The following is a 17,202-nucleotide window of genomic DNA, read 5'->3' as shown; positions in this document are numbered from 1 at the left end:
ATGCTTTGGCTTGGAAAGCAAAGCCCCTCTTCTGTCCCTCCTCTTTGTACATGAACACATTCGTGCACACGTATAGACCCACATGCTAACAAAGCCGCACCAGTGGAGACACTCCCAGAGCACATCTGGGCCCGTGCCCCGCCTTCTTTGTTATTGCCATTCAGTACAGTTGGTGCACAGGTGTCGCCCAGCCCCGCTTGAGAGAAAGCGACAGGGGTGAAGGAGTTTAAAAGTTAAAGGTGCAGCAGACGTAAGCCTGCAAAATAAAGAGAGCGCCCACCGACTCCGTGCCTCGCCTCGAGCCTACAGGAGGCCGCGTTGCATAAAGTTGTTGTTGGAATCATATTACCGAGGCTATTGAATAAGAAGACCTACTTCCCAGGGATTTCTCTATTGAGTTGCAAGCAAATGAAAGTGGCTGGAGTCAGTGTGTAAAAAGAAAGGGGTTTGTTTCTCATGCGTGTGGTGCTATAATATTCCCGTCCAGGAAATGACTGTGAGACAGATGAACCCCTCCCAAAAGCTGGAGCGGTACCACAGCGCTCTGAACTGGTCTGAACTCCACAGCACACAGCTAAGCATGCAGCTCACTCGTGCATGGGTTCGTACCCAAGAGCCGGACAGTCGGTATGTCTGTGTGTGCCCGCACTGTGTGGATGCATACTATAATTCGCACCCCAATCCTTGATGAATCAATAGACCACAGGGACAGATCCACCGGTGCTAAAAGTAATTCAGTTCTTCTTAATGTGCCTCAGTTTCTATAAGTATCAACCCTAATAAAATGCCCTCTGACTGTTTTGAACTTTGTAGAGGAGAAAGGGAAAGAGGGGGTTCTCTGACTTTCCCATGCTTTCTTACTCAGATGCTTTATTCTGGGATGTTACCAGTGAGAAAATAACTTGTCCCGTTGAGAGTTCAGCTGAAGACGTTTTATGCACTCTGAGATGTTTTGAAAAGAGTTTAAAGCTCTCATCGTAATTTAAGTATATACTTTCATACATCCTCAAATTTTAGTGTACACACCTGTTGGCTTTGAGCTGAAGTCATTTCTCTTTAGGCTTAAATCCTGAGCTGGGTTTTAGGGAGTGGTCAACAATAGCTTGTGTGTGTGTGTGTGTGTGTGTGTTGCTGAGACAACCTGCTAATTTAAAGATTTAGGCAGGTGCCAGTGCTTTGCATTCCTATCCTGACCTTGCGCTCATTTCTGCTGCCTTTAGGGGAGGTCTGCCTCGGCACAGTTGGTAAAGCAGATGTGGGTCCACGCGCTCGTGGAATCATTTTTTTTTTAATTCATAACATAAGTTTAAATCTTTTTAGTTACTTTAAAGTGCTATACGATTCAGACTTTTAGTGGAAAGAATTTCACTCCACGTCTGTTGTATATACATAGTATTAACATATTTCATCTGCACTGCCCCACCAAGGAAATGAAGAGGAAAGGAGGTTTACTTTGAGAGAAATGCAGACTTCCAAATCAAACAATGAAATTCGCTCCTTCGCTTAAATGTCATATCGCACGTCTGGCTGTTAGAATAATGCTAATGTTTGTGTGAGTCAGCTGGAATGACAGCATCTAGTGTGGGAGTAGCAAAGAACCGTCACTTCCGAAATACAGACCTTTTTCAGTAAATCCCAGCAAAACAGCCGCAGCTGGTTAGTAGGCTGATGTGAGGATGGGTGTGGGGGTGGAGAGTCCCGATGTTTGATAAATTAAATTATTTCAGAAGTTCCTTCAGTAGATGTAATTTAGTGTGCTCGAAAGAGGATACACAGCTGAACGCACGCAAGCAAAAAATCACCCAAACTTTTGCTTTGGGAAACATAAATGCTCACTTTTATCATAGCTGTTTTGTTTTTTTCCTTCTTCTATCACCCAGAGCTCACACAGTGTCGGGCTGTTTTAACTTCCTCTCTCATTGGCTTCATTCCTTCCTTTCTTTCGTCTCCCCACCTCCCTTCTTTCCTCTGCCGTTGCTTTCCTACTGAGTGTGGTGTGGTGACGCCCCTGCTTGGCTGGTGCTCCAACTCCAGACCCTGTGATTGCGCGCAGGAGTCAGAGGATTGCATCACTGCTTGTGGGGAGCGGCCACAGGAATGGACTGAAGGGGGGGCAGCAGGGAAAAGAGAGATAAAGAGTCGTGAGAGAAGTCAACAAATGAGAGGGAAAAGAAGGGGAGAGAGCGATGACAGACGCTGAGTATATAGATGTAAAAAGTGAAGAGCAAGTCAAGAGGGAATGGAGATGAGGCATGTTTTGTTTATGTGGAAGTATGTGAGAGCAAAGAGGAGATGAGGAATGAGGGCTGGAGGGAATGCAGTCGGTAGGCTGCAGAGGGGAGACGGGCCCAGCAGAGTTACTGTGGAGGTCAAAGTAAGCCTGGGTGGGGATGCCAATCAGATATTCAGATCTTCTCTTCTCTTCTCTTCTCTTCTCACGGATGGCAGTAGAGCTGAGTTCACTGGTTGCTATTGCCCCACTGGTGCATCACCAGATGCCAAATGTTGTGAAATGCCCTGCGTTATTGTAAGATTACTCACCGCTCTTCAAAGCCTGCGGTACCGCTGTGTGAAGTGCCTTAAGCATTAGCGTCGGATGGGTTCACCGCTTAAACATTCATCAAACAGCCAGAGTAGATGTCCTCGTTTGGGGGGGGGGTAGCTTGTTAGCACTGATTGCTGTCCTGATGCTACGATATACATTTAAACTGTTAATTAAAACCTTATGTGGCCCATCTGATTGTGAATGGGGAATAGGTGGGAGAAAAACAATCCAGTGACTCAAAACACATGCTGCTACACGTGGGCTCACAGTCACGTACAGTTCATGTCATACAACAGCTCATAAACTATAGCCGGGTAGGAAGGTTCCTAGCCTCGCGCCAATATGTAGCAGTTGTCTCCTGCTTTACCTGCCTCTTCCTTTATTTTTTCCATCTTACTACATAAAAAAAACCATACATAATATTGTGAGACACTGATACAAGAGTAACTGGCAAATTAAAGCAGTTCTATATACTTTTTTAACATACCTCTATTCTCTTTCCTTCTATTCACCCACTCTCATCACTCCTCACCTAACCAAGACTGCCACAATCCCTGGTTTAGCGGGCCATAAGGCTTACAGACACATTGTGAAATCTCAGTCAAATGGCTTTTTATAGATCATTCGAGGCCTAATCTCACTATATGGCAGACTAAGTGGAATTGCTGCTTTGTTGTCAGGTCTGGTCTGAGTGCTGTTACTGCTCCATACGCAGCCTGGTGGAGTGTGTTGATTCAAATTACAGTTTTTCTCAAATGTTAAAACACAAAAGCCAATCCTGTAACCCAAATGACCAGTAGTCTAAACACATTTACTAAATGTAGCCACCATATTCCAGTACCATAAACACATGTCACATGAAGACACAAGTCACAAAACACAACCCTCTGTACTCATAAATCTAAACACATTTTTCTTTGCTAAAACACATGTTGCAAAACAACTCTGCTCATATTCTCAAATGAAAGCCCATGTGATGCAAAATGCTTGCCACAGTCACCAATCTTTGAACACAGGGAACACACCTGGCGTCATTCACTACACACAATGACTCAAAATTGAAGACACTTGTTGCTAATGCTGTACCCACATGTAAAAGCAAGTTCAGAGTGCACAGTATGCTGAAGATTCCAAACAAACACAATGGATGAAGGCAGAGTCAGGGGAAGAGGAATTTGATGCAGAGGAGGGAGAAGAGCTGGCCCTGGAAGAAGAGGAGCAGGCCAATGAGGAAGAGGAGTTCAAATGAGAGGAGGAAGAGGAGCGACCAACGAGGAAGAGGAGAAGGCCAACATGGGAGAGGAGAAGGTCCAGGAGGGAGAGCAAGACAACCTCGCACCATCATTACTGACGAGATGCGAGCAACAGCTCAGCGACATGATGCCGCACAGTGATTGTGGTGTGTGTGTGGTGTGAATAACGTAAATAAAAAAACTTCACACCCTGTTCATGTTTTCAAGATTACTGTTGTGTGCAATAGATTCTGTTTTTGCATTGAGTTGTGTTACAGTAGTGTACGTACATGCAGGATTTTCTATAGATTTATACTACTCATATGAAACTCACAAATCTAAATGCCTAATCCTCTGCAGGGATCTACGACGATCCGTTACTGTATAGTTTCTAAAATATGCATTGGCAGTTATGAAACAAAGAACCTTCTCACAAATTGAGCATTGTGTTTTCAATTGTTTTGCTGTAGTGTGTAATGCTGTGTATAGTGTTTACAGTTTTGACAGCTTCGAGCTGCTCTCTTGGTGTGGGAGTTTGAGTTTTGCAGTGGGAAGGTGTGGTTGTGTTTATGTAGCTTTAGAGAAGGGTGTTGTGTTTGGACATTGGGGGACCTGGTGGTAACGTTTGTGACATGTGTTTTAGCATTTGAGAAAAACTGTAAACATACACAGCACATCAACCCATAGCTTCTAGTAACAGATAACTGATGTCAGGGGGCAAGACCTTACACTTTCACTGTAAAAATAAATAAATAGATGAAATGAAATTAAAAAACCCCTCTAATGTGCTCCACTTTTCCTCTATACCGGACTTTCCGCCTGAATAAGCCATGAAATGTATTTGACCAATTCTAATCAGACTACAAATGGAAACCATAAAGCTGCTGTTATCCCACAGATTCTGTACATCTATGGGGAATAAATCAGAGATTAAAGCGATTATAAACATTGACATCAAAACCTCTCTAGTGGATAAACTATGTGATAATAACACACTTTCTAAATTAACCCCAGGCATTATGAGTGCATATAAACATCATTAGTGCATATCCTACAGGTCTAAAGTGCAAGTCTGTAACATGAAACTACGGTAAATACCTGGTAGTTTCCTCTAAGGGATCAAATAACTGGGGGAGCAGGTAAGAGACAAGCTGCACCCTTGGACAGGTTGTAGGCCTAACACAGACAGAGAGAAACGGCCGTTTACACCTACAGCCAATTTAAAATCACTAGTTAACCCAAACCAATGCTTGTCTTTGGACTGTGGGAGGAAGCAGAATACTGGAAGAGAACCCAGAGACGGGGATAACCTCCAAACTTGACTGAGAAAGGCTCCACTTTGGATGCAAACCACAACCTTCTTCTTGTAAGGCAACAGTGCTAAGCACCACCCAGCCACCATTTCCCAATATTGGCTATTATTATTATATCTCTATATATATTTATATGCCACATTCCCCTTTTGCAACCTCAGTTGGATTGCTAAATAAACGACCAAATTATTAATGTTTATAAAAGTTGGTGTCTCACCAGCAGCTGTATTGCTAAAGAAATAAGAATTATTATAATGCAAAACAGAGAAGAGCAGAAAATACTTATATAATAGATGGTATTGCATTTCTTTATAGTGATCACAACTTTGTGCAACTGCTCTACAGTGAAATTATAAGTCAAGTTTACACTGCAGTGATAAAGAAAAAAAATGCTTTTATTAACCAAAAGCTTTACATCACAAGAAACACCACTGTAAGTGTGTGCTCGTCCCTTCTGTTGTAGCAGTCGCCTTTTGACAACAAACCACAAGTGCGACCCGCCCTCCTCGTTCAGTGCCTCCCTCCCTCCTGGCACCTTCCCTCCCTCCCTGCCTTCTGCCTGGAATTCCTGAGTGTCTGAATGCTCTGGCTGGAGGCCATCAGTAGCTCGCTGAGAAGTTTCCTGTTGCACCCTCTCCCTCCTTCACTCCATCTATCCCTTCCTTTTCTCCTTCTTTCTTTCCCTTGCTCTTTTCGCCTCTGCTCTGTTGTGTCTCGGGCCTCTTTCTTCTTCTCTATGTCGGCACCTTTTATCTCTTCCCTGTCTTTTATTTGTAGATGATGTATGCCTAATGTCTTTTTAAAACCCTCAAAAGAGCAAGTGGCAATTTTGTGCTTATTCTTCCCTGAAGCATGTTAACACATGTGTGCCCCCCCCCCCCCCCCCCCCCCCCTATATATATTCCAGCCACTGTGACTCCAGCAAAAATAGTTTTTCCTCAATAGCCCTTCCCTTGTGGCTCCATGCTTGCTGCTATTACATAATCCTGTGTAAGATCCTGTGTGCCTTTTTGCAGTAGAGTCAAAGACAAGAGGTAAAGGTTTGAAGGAAAAGTATGAAAAATTGGAGACACCAGTAAAACTTTGAAATCCTTATTATGCATATGTTTTTTTAAATAAAATGTTTTAATACAGGAATTGGCTTTGCAGTATTTAAAGCAGAATCTTGTGTAGTATTCAATCAGAGGAATGTAAGTAAAGTAAAGTAAAATTTTATTTATATAGCACCTTTCAAGATACTATCACAAAGTGCTTCACAGAAGCTAGAGCATAAAACATAACATTAAATGTGATAAGAGTGAAGGTGGAATATTAACATAAAGGGATAACGAAGCAGTAAATGTAAGAAGAGCAAAAAAAGCAAATAATGAAGAAATAAATATAAGAAGAAAAGGGGAATATGGGGCCCAGAGGAGTAGGAGGAGGAGTGGAAACTGAGGTTTCCTGTTTGAGGAGGTGGCTGGCTGAAGAGGACAGAAGCAGGGGGAAAAAAACCCTCTCCTGTGTGTGTGTTTGTGTGTTGAGTGATCCATCAGGGGCTTAAACGAGGGGGGGGGTGTATGTGTCAGCAGAGGTGGGGTCACTTGCGGTTATTACTTCGAGCAACGTCGGCGATGAGACAAGTGTGAGGGAAAGAGTGACCATTTTTGGGTCTGTTTTTCGTGCGTCTCTAAATGCAAAGATTCGAATCATCGGCCTTTAACGCGGCTCAGCTGATGATGAACGAAAACGCCTTTGTCGCATCCTTCTCGAATTGATCTCACCTTTGACACGAATCCATGTAAATCTGACTCTTGAGGAAAACTGCAGATTGGAGTCACAGTTGTTTAGAGTACTGCGCTCGTTTGCTTGAAAATGTGAGGGTATTGTTTATTTCCTCTAGGCCTGGGTCACAGATGTTGAACAGGGGTCAGAGGTCACACCACACCCTCACCTGTTGGATATAAAGTCCTGCAGGTTTCAACATGACTGGTGCTGCAGCTGTGGGTCGCTACACATCAGCGCCAAGCCACAGAAAACCTAGAAACACATTTACTAAGAGAGTTACTGACCTTTAGTTCATTAAATGTGCCAGGCAGCCTTTGTGTTTGCTTTGTGATGGCAGAAAGTCCACATTTAGGTCTCAGTAACCCCATAATTGTTCTGTTTAAAATGTGATTTAACCACACCGTGCTATAAAAAGTTTTTGGATTTCTGAGTGGACTATACTGGCTCTGATTATGTTCTATCAACTGATATATGCGCATACACATAAGAAGACTCCTTACTGCATGCATACTCTTCCACGTGCATCTTCAAATAATCTATTCCATTCTACTCTATAGACATAGTGCTGTGCTAAAGTCTTGAAGCACTCATCATTTATTTATGTTTTGCTAAGAAAATAAGTGCAGTGATTTATTCAACAAACAAGTGCAAACATACATGGAAATGCAGTATATTTGTGCTTATAGTTCTAATGAGTTTGAAAGTCAGTATTTGGTAAAATCATCTTTATTCTTCAAAACAGCCTGAACTCTCTCAGCCAAGCTTCATTGTAATTTCTTTAAGTCGTTTGCAGGACTAGTTCTCCAGGCTTCTTGAAGGACATTCATTCTTTGGATGTTGGTCGCCTTTTTTGTTCCATTCTCTGCTATGATGATCTCACGTTGCTTTAATAATGTTGAGGTCCAGGCTCTGGGGAAGCCATTGTGTGTGTGAGTGTGTGCGATTCTTCTTCTTTTAAATCCAGGTAGGCTTTTACTGCATTGGGAGTGTGTTGGGGATCATTGTCATGCAAAAAATAAAGCCATTCCCAGTCAGATGCTTTCCAGATGCTACTGCACGGTCGATCAAAATCTGACGGTACTTTTCATAGTTTCAGCAATTTTGACAATATCCTCAACACCACTGACTGAAATGCAGCTCCAAACTATGACAGAGCCTTCACCGTGTTTTCCCTCCCTGTTTCCCTTCCTTAAGAATGACTTCTTGATTCCACTGAGACCATTTCTGATGGGGCTTCGGTGAACAGTAGTTGAATCAACACAAGGACCAGATGCATCTCTCAGGTCCTGTGTCATTGTTTTTTTTTTCAATTTCCTAAGGAAATGACTTTCAGATACTGCTCTAGATAGTTTGCTTTTTTTTAGGACAAGATTGCGCTACACACCACTCCAAGTTATGCCAACCTTTTGGCTAATAGCTCTTTGGGAATCACCTTTTTGGTTGTTTAAAAAAACCTTTCATGCCCGTGAAACTGTGTCATATTTGGCATTTTGTGTTTTCGTGACAGCTATGACAAAACTTTAAAGGAACTTCAGAAAGCCTAGAGAACTATTCCTCAAGACCACTTACAAAACTACAATAATGTCTGGAAACTTGGAAGCAAAGTGGCAAGAAATGCGTGGTGGCTAAACGTTTGCACTTTATACGTGTTAATGTTAAATCTTTTTTTAATTACGAATGAAATTGTTTTAAATAAAGCTGTATTCGCTCAAATATATTCATAATGGTATTTTGAAATATGTGTAAATGACGTCTCTGATTTTACTTATATATTTATTGCCAGTTTAATATTGGCTTAAATGGCATTGTTTAGCTTAACGCCATCGGTCACTAGAAGCTATCTTTCTCATCATGCTTTTTTGCTCTCTCTGTGTTCTCTTCACATGTGTGCGTGTGCATGTATGTGTGTGTGTGCGCACATGCGTGCGTGCGTGTGTGTGTGTATATAAGAGAACGGAGAGAAAAAGAGAGCAAAGAGCCCCGGGGAGAACTGGCTTGCCTCCTACAGACCACCTCCCAGGGTCACAGCAGGAGGGAGATTAAGTTACAGCCAAACTCGGAGGGGGTTTCACAAAATGTGTACGCACACACAAACACATTCCCTCACTCTCTGAAACCCACACTGTGACAACAAAATATTGCACAATGCGATTTTATAAACTGTAAAATAATCATCTTATACTGCACAATTATAATGTTTTCTGATGCGTTTTATTGGCGCGTATCTGCACCATCAGACCAAGCAGACTGAGCTGAAACGCAATCCTCACCAGATCAGATTAGGGTAAAGATCAGTCGGTCAGAGTGGGGTCAGCAATGATCCATGTGAGCCTAGCCTCAGAGCACAGGGGTGTTGAAACACATAGCCCTCCTTTGACCTGAAGTCCCCTTGCACTATTTCACCCTATAAGTAACCGTGCCGTCTTTCTCACACCCTCCAGTCTCGACCCAGGTTCACCCCTGAACACACACATACTCATACTTTATCAAAGCAAGGTCAGCAGAGTAAGACTCAGGTGGAAGGGTTATACAGGGGAGTAAGTCACAAGGGTTGTTAAAGAGGACATGCACAAGCCTCCTTTTTAGCACGCTTCCTCCTCCACTTCCTCCTCACCCTCGTATATCCTCGCTGTGGCCCCCTCGGTCATCCCTCTGCTCCGCTCTCTCTCCCGCTCAGCTGCTGTAGTCAGTGTTTACTCTGCTAGAGCGAGAGGAGAAGGCCCAAAGAGGGACAATGCCTCCTTTCAGAGACACTGTTGACCCCCACGACTGAGCGAGGAAGTCTGCATGGGGGCCAGCCAACACCCCTTCCCCAAACTTCACAGCCATCCGCCATTAGGCTTTATACAAATCCTCGCATATCACACAGACGTGCACACAGAGCACCGTACTCTTTCCACCTCAGTATCACTCTTTCTGTTAGGCACCCTTTCTCTGTCTCATTTTTCCCACAAGCCCCCCCTCTCAGTGACTGAGCGTGGAGTCAAGATCCCGTAAATCCTGTCCAAGATCCACACTCTGTGAGTCACTTCCCAGCCACTCTACTATTTCTCCATTAAGGAACAATCACGAAGGCAGGTTGAGGTGAAATTCAGCACATTCATCAAGAGTTATACTTGTCAAGTCCAGTAACCTGATGAATGAGTAGTAAAGTAGGGGGGAAATGCCCTCTGCAGCCAATTTCCAGATTTGACTGTCTGCCGGCTGCACTTTTACTGCATGTCCACACTTCTCCTGTCTGTCTGGGTTAAAAAAAGTACAAAGCAGGTGTAGCACCTCTGGGATCACATCAGTGAGGTATGGATTGCTCTAGGCTTTGTAGTTATTGTTTAGCTCGCTGTCATTAGGAAGTCCAAGAAACTTTTAGGTGAATCTTGTTTTAAATATTTGTCACATTGTTTACTTAGGGGCCCCTTTCTTTTATAAGGCCTTCAGGTATTACCGTTTACTCATAGCAATGAACATAATTGCCCCAGGCTGATAATGAATAAAAGCCAATGGAGCTTTAAGCCTACAAATGACACATGTGCAGACATTGATCAGTTATTTTTTTTATCAGCTTGCTGCTGATTAAAATGATATTTTTCCTCATTCATCTCAAAGAAATTAAAGCTGTAGTTCAGTGGACACATGTAAACCGAATAATTAAAAAAAAAACCCTACAACTTAATGTTGAACACTTATTTATTTATTTGGAATTTAAAAGCAAGAAAAGACTGGACAGTAATGCTCTTTTGGGAAAAAAAAGTGGCATTTTCTCAACATGCAGCAGATATATTGTGCATGGAAACAGGGCAGCACGGTGGCACGGTGGTTAGCACTGTTGCCGCACAGCAAGAAGGTCCTGAGTTCAATTCCAACATCAGGCCGGGGTCTTTCTGTGTGGAGTTTGCATGTTCTCCCCGTGTTTGCGTGGGTTCTCTCCGGGTACTCCGGCTTCCTCCCACCGTCCAAAGACATGCAGCTTGTGGGGATAGGTTAATTGGATAATCCAAATTGTCACTAGGTGTGAGAGTGCGAATGGTTGTCTGTCCCTGTGTGTTGGCCCTGCGACAGACTGGCGACCTGTCCAGGGTGTACCCCGCCTCTTACCCTATGACAGCTGGGATAGGCTCTAGCGCCCCCCGCGACCCTGAAAAGGACAAGCGGAAGCGAATGGATGGATGCATGGAAACAACACTTTTCTTGGCTAGCTGTTGTTTGAGTGGGCTGGGGGCTGATGCAGAGGCGTGCTTAATAAATTGGAGAAAATGAACTGCATAGTCCATTTTGTGTGTGTGTGTGTGTGTGTGTGTGTGTAATGAAAAACTTGGGACATTGTCTAATGTATCAATAAAAACAGAATATATCAGGTTATTTTGAATTTGATGTTACTGCAACATCTCAAAAAAGTTGGGAATGGTCCGTGGATGCGTAGCATCCCCTCTTCTTTTAACAACAGGCTATGGACGTCTGGGAGCTAAAGAAACCAGCTGATGGACTGTTGGGAGAGGAATGTCGTCCTGTTCTTGTCTGATTTAGGATTCTAGCTGCTCAACAGTCCTGTGTCTGCTTTTTCATTTCATGATGCATCAAATGTTTTCAGCTGGTGAAAGGTCTGGGCTGCGGGCAGGCCAGTCGGGCACGGAGGCCACTATGAAGCCATGCTGCTGTAATAATTGCAGTATGTGGTTTTGCTGAAATATGCAAGGCCTTCCCTGAAAAAGACGTAGTGAGGGTGGGAGAATGTAATTCTTTAAAATCTGTATGTACCTTTCAGCACTGATGGTGCCCTTCCAGATGCACGAGCTGCCAATTCCATTGGAGCAAATGCTACTCAGTACCATCACAGATTCAGGTTTTTGAACTGAGTGTTGATCTCAAGCCGGGTGGTCCCTCTCTTAGCCAGAAGAGAGAGGGTCAATGTTTTCCAAAAATAATTTCCAATTTCAATTCGTCTGACTACAGAACAGTTTTCCACTTTACCTCAGTCCATTTTAAATGAGCTTTGGCCCGAAGAAGACAGCGGTGTTTCTGGTTCACATATGGCTTCTTCATCGCGTGATAGAGCTCTAACCTACATTTGGTCATAGTACGGTGAACTGTGTTGAAAGACAATAACTTCTGGAAGTTTTTTGAGCCCATGCAATGATTTACATGACAGAGTCATGCCTGGTGTTAATGCAGTATTGCCTCAAGGCCTGAAGATTTTTGGTCTTTTCCCTTGCGCACAGAGATTTCTCCAAATTTTCTGAATCTTTTGACGATATTATTTATTTTGAGCAACTCTTGTCTCTCTAAGATGCTGTTTTTATATTCAGTCTGTTGCCAGTGAACATAATTAGTTCTAAAACATTAGTCAAGCTGTTTCTTTTTACTACCCCTTCCTTTTCCAGCCTTTTGTTGCCCCCGGCACTTTTTTTTGACCTATGCTGTTGCCATCAAATTCAAAATGAGCTGACATATGTTTTAAATGGTGCATTTTCTCAGTGTAGACATTTTATATGTTTAGTATGTTCTAGTGTCAGTGGGTTTATGAGATTTGCAAAATCATTACATTCTGTTTAGTGTAATGGTATGCACAAGGAGCAGCCAGCAGGGAAGATCTTTAGTGGGTGGAGAACCTGGTAGTAGCTCTCTGCTTGACATCAGGTGCCAAACCAAATTCTATGCCAATGTTATATGGATTCAGAAATTCCATATCCATTCCTCATTGCATGGACCATAATGCCGATGGGTCCCTGCATAAGATTGAGCAGGATTTATAGAAAGGTTAAGCTGATTCCTGGTCTGCGCCTCGGGGTGAGGGCTTTTACGAATTTAAAGTGGATGACAGGCGATTTTCTGCTACTTTGGCCGAACAATAAAGCCAAAAAATTTCTTGGCAAGCATGTGTGGTAGGAGTTACAGCAAGTTAGTCATAGCCACCCAGTACAGCAGAGAATGGGAGTAGTATTAACTGCAGCAGATGCTCATATTCACTATGAGATTTTTTAAATGTTTATTTTCACAGTTAATGACAACAAACTCCACTTGACAGCAATTACCAGTAAAATCCCGCCTTTATTGTTAGCAACATTCATTATGTGTCACCATATAATTTACAATAACCGTGTGATTGAAAACAATAATAAGTGAATCTCCTCGTTCGGAGGTCTGCACTGGTGAAGCGAGAAGCATACAGCCGGTTAAGGACTAACACGCAAAATCTCAGGTTCTGTGTTTTACTGCCACACCAACATTTCTTTAACCCAAGAAATCATGCGAGTCATTTAACAGCTTCACATTTTTCATGTGTTCATTGGTTGTGTGGTTCACTATATTCTGGACAATGTACACAAAGAGCTTATTTTAAAGCAGAATGCATGATTGTCTGGGGGTTTTTTTTATTATTAGTTTGCTTATAGGAGGTAATATTTTATTTACCTACTGATGCTGGACTTTGGATTTTTTTCCCCAAAGAATTGTTGTAAGATGTGTTTTTATGTGCATGTGAGGAAAATGGGTGTCTCTTCATGCATCACAGCTCATCTCACCGATGACGCTGCTCTCATACAGTGCCTTCTTCTGTTTGCATCAGTACGTGTGTGAACTATCATCCTCTTATCTATGGCTGATTGAGTCTTTACACCCCTCCCAACCCCCTGGCTGTGTGTCTGTATTTGTGTGTGTGTGAGCTGTTGGCAATCCCTCGTTGGGATGGCGAACCTGGTGACCTCCCTGCTCCATGCCTCCCAGAAACAAGGGCTTCTCATGTGGCTGCTAGCCAGTTGCACTGAAAGCCCACCATTCACGACTAGCCATCCCTTCTATGAGTTTGTCTCGGCATGTGTGCGAAGGAGAGGGGGAACAGATGGATAATTTTTGAAATTACAGTTTGAGCAATTGCTTGTATGCATGTGTGAGCAAGCATGTATATCAGAAAGAATCTGTGTGCATATGGTATACACTTTATAGACACTTAAAATAAGAAATTATAAAACTGCAACAGATGGAGAAGATGTTTGTGTAGAGAAGCACTGAATCCTAGGACTTTATGTTCAGAGGATAGCTTGGCTTAAACATTCAAAATTGTATGGCATAGACTGTATGTAAATGATAGTCCCTTTAGCTTTGTAGCTGCCACTCTAGCAATGAAAACATTTACATGGCAGGCTGGGATTATTAGCTGTCAGCTAATGCCAGCAACTTTGGTCAGCATACTGAATCTGTAGACCAGGGATGAGAAAGTCATTTTTAAGTGGGCCAGACCTGTGAAAGTCTCCTTTCTGTCAGTGTAAACAAGTTTAATTAATCCCCAAAATATCTTAATAAAAGAAAAAGAAGTGCAATTTTAATAAAACATCTCAGTCTTTCTACGTGATAAAGAAATGCTGCTCCTGAGAAAAGGAAAGAAATCGGTGAGCACAACTCTTTGGGCTTTGGGCTTACCGTCCAGTAGCACTGACTTCAATTGTGATGAAGTGTTTTGAAAGACTGATGAGAGATCACATCACTTCTTCACTTCCTCCCACCATCGACTCACTTCAGTTTGCTTACCGGACTAATCGTTCCACAGACGATGCCATATCTCACCTGCTCCACACATCCCTGAGTCACCTGGACACTGGCAGAGGGAATTATGTTAGGATGCTGTTCGTGGACTACAGTTCAGCATTCAACACAATAATTCCCTCTAAGCTTTTCACCAAGTTGACGGATCTAGGACTCAGCTCATCACTGTGTCAGTGGATCCTCAACTTCCTCACAGACAGACCCCAATCAGTGAGGGTAGGAAAACAAGTCTCCCCCTCCATCTCACTCAGCACTGGAGTGCCTCAGGGCTGTGTTTTAAGCCCCCTGCTGTACTCACTGTACACTTATGACTGTGTAGCCACATCCGACACCACCTCCATTGTCAAGTTTGCTGACGACACTGCTGTTGTGGGCCTGATCTCCGACAACATCGAGACGGCCTACCTGGAGGAGATTAGGAACCTGGAGACCTGGTGCCAGGAGAATAACCTCCTCCTAAACATCAGCAAGACTAAGGAGCTGATCGTGGACTTCACTACAAAGCAGGCGAGGAATTACAAACCCCTCATCATCAGTGGCACGCCAGTGGAGAGAGTGGACAGTTTCCGATACCTGGGTGTCCACATCACTCAGGACCTGTCATGGTCCTGTCACATCAACACCCTGGTTAAGAAAGCCCGTCAGCATCTCTTCTTCCTCAGAAGACTTAGAGATTTCCATCTGCCACTGAAGGTGCTCAAGAACTTCTACTCCTGCACCATCGAGAGCGTCCTGACGTCAAACATCTGCACCTGGTTTGGGAACAGCACCAAGCAGGACAGACGAGATCTGCAAAGGGTGGTGCGCTCGGCAGAACGCATCATTCAATCAGAGCTCCCTGACCTGCTGTCCATCTACACCAAGCGGTGCAAGTCCAAAGCTAGGAAGATTATGATGGACCTCTCCCATCCCAACAATGGACTCTTCTCACTGTTGAGGTCTGGGAAGCGCTTCCGCTCCCTTAAGGCCAAAACAGAGAGAATGAAGAGGAGCTTCTTCCCCCAGGCTATTCGGGGCCTGAACCAGGTGTAGGACTGGACTCTCCCAACACGTCACTATAAGACTGGACTCTCACACACGTCACCACACGCACCACCACACATTTCCTATAATCCTATAATTCCTATAATTTATAATCCTTATCTTTATAATCTCTTCTGCTATTTGCACATTCTTTACTGTAAATTCCTAAGTTAATTTGTAAATTTTTGTAGTAAATTGTAAATATTGTAAAACTTTTCTTCTGTCATTTAATGGTTGGGCATTGTACAGCTACAAGCATTTCACCCCCATGTCATACTGTGTATGGTTGTGTGTGTGTGACAAATAAAATTTGAATTTGAATTTGAATTTGAAATTCTAAGACATGAATGTGGACAATTACAGAAAGAAGTAGTAGTTCTGGTAGCTTATTGGCCAGACTGCCCTGTAATATAAACCTGAAAGTTTTTATTAATTAACAGAAACAGTCTTTTTTCAGCACTTTCTATAGTAGATAGTGTAAAACCAGGAACTTTCTGTCATTTAATTGTTTATTAATTAATCACTTTATTGTAGCCATGGCCATGCTGGAGTTCTGTCACTTAGAAAAGCTATAAAACGTAGATTTTCCCGAGCCGTTCTGTGGGTCAGATTGGTTTCTTTGCCGGGCTGATTCTGGCCCCTGGACCTTATGTTTGACATCCCTCACATAGACTGCATGGGTGACACAGATTTTTGCCAATTAATGCAAAATAACATACTGATAAACTGCCAGAATTTCACTCACTCAAACCCAAACGTGAGTAGGAAACAGTAGAATTAAAAATACTCCAGAACACATTTGGAACTCTAAAATTAAGCGTTTATCATAAAATGGGGGTGTACTGAGGTTTCTCACAGATGTCATGTGGATGACAGTTAGACATAATAGACGTGATACAGCCATCGGTTACTAGTGAAAAATATGTATTCCCTGACTGGATAGCAGTGGTTCCTGGAGGTTGCCTGCTCTCGGTGGGGGAAATCAGATTCAAAGAGGGCAATGTACCAAAAACTTCTTAGTGATTGCTTTGGTTGTTTGCAGATTACTAAAGTTACTGTAGTTTTTCACATATGTCTGCAAATAGTTGCTAACTACTAGCCGAGCAGTAGTACAATTTGGTAAAGTGAAATAAAAAAAGTGTTGCTAGAGTAAAAGCTGTGCCTCAGCGCAGCAGCCAGCTTGTTTCATAAGGTGCAACTTGGACTTTGAGGGCGAATGGTCTCCATTTATGCTTTCAGTACAGCTCAGAGTGTAGCTCGCCAACGTTTGTGGACAAGTCCATCACTTCCATTCAATCTATGACTGTAGTAATATGATAAAGACCAAACAACCTCAGGGTTTGGAGTGGGTGTGCAGGGTTTATCATAACTGATTTCAGCTCCGACAGCTTTCATACCCGGCCGCAGAGTCAGCGCTCTTGATAAGTTTGTCTACACCTTCTTCCCAGTAGGCCACAGCAAAAAAACAAAAAAAACAGAGCAATGGCCACCACCGTATGGTGAACAGCAGGAGTTTACAGCTGTTGAATTACCTTAGTCTCCTTAGGACAGAAACTCTTTGTCCCTTACTGTACACCACCTGCCTGTGGCCAGTCCAAGTTGCTATTGAGCTGCACACCAGGGAATTTAGAAAATGAACTGAAGCCACAAAAACTGTCTGGACCACGATAGAATTCCTAATTCATTTAGTCAAAAGAATGTGATTTTTTATTTAGGAAGTTATTGTTAAGGATTTGAACTCATAAATATAACAATGGGCTTCATGGAGGTGTCCAGTTCCTGAGTCATA

General features: G+C 43.0%; 2 protein-coding genes across 3 annotated transcripts in view; both read left to right on the top strand.

The window, feature by feature from the left end:
• The window catches only part of tedc2 (tubulin epsilon and delta complex 2), a 278,694-nt gene that overhangs the window by 105,307 nt on the left and 156,185 nt on the right, over window positions 1–17,202 (top strand). The gene's annotated exons all lie outside the window — the stretch shown is intronic.
• The window catches only part of glis2b (GLIS family zinc finger 2b), a 32,232-nt gene that overhangs the window by 6,229 nt on the left and 8,801 nt on the right, over window positions 1–17,202 (top strand). The gene's annotated exons all lie outside the window — the stretch shown is intronic.

Source organism: Aulonocara stuartgranti (genome assembly GCF_965226115.1).
Source record: "Aulonocara stuartgranti genome assembly, chromosome: 4".
Classification (NCBI taxonomy): Eukaryota; Metazoa; Chordata; class Actinopteri; order Cichliformes; family Cichlidae; genus Aulonocara; species Aulonocara stuartgranti.
This window is presented reverse-complemented; position numbering and strand designations above follow the sequence as displayed.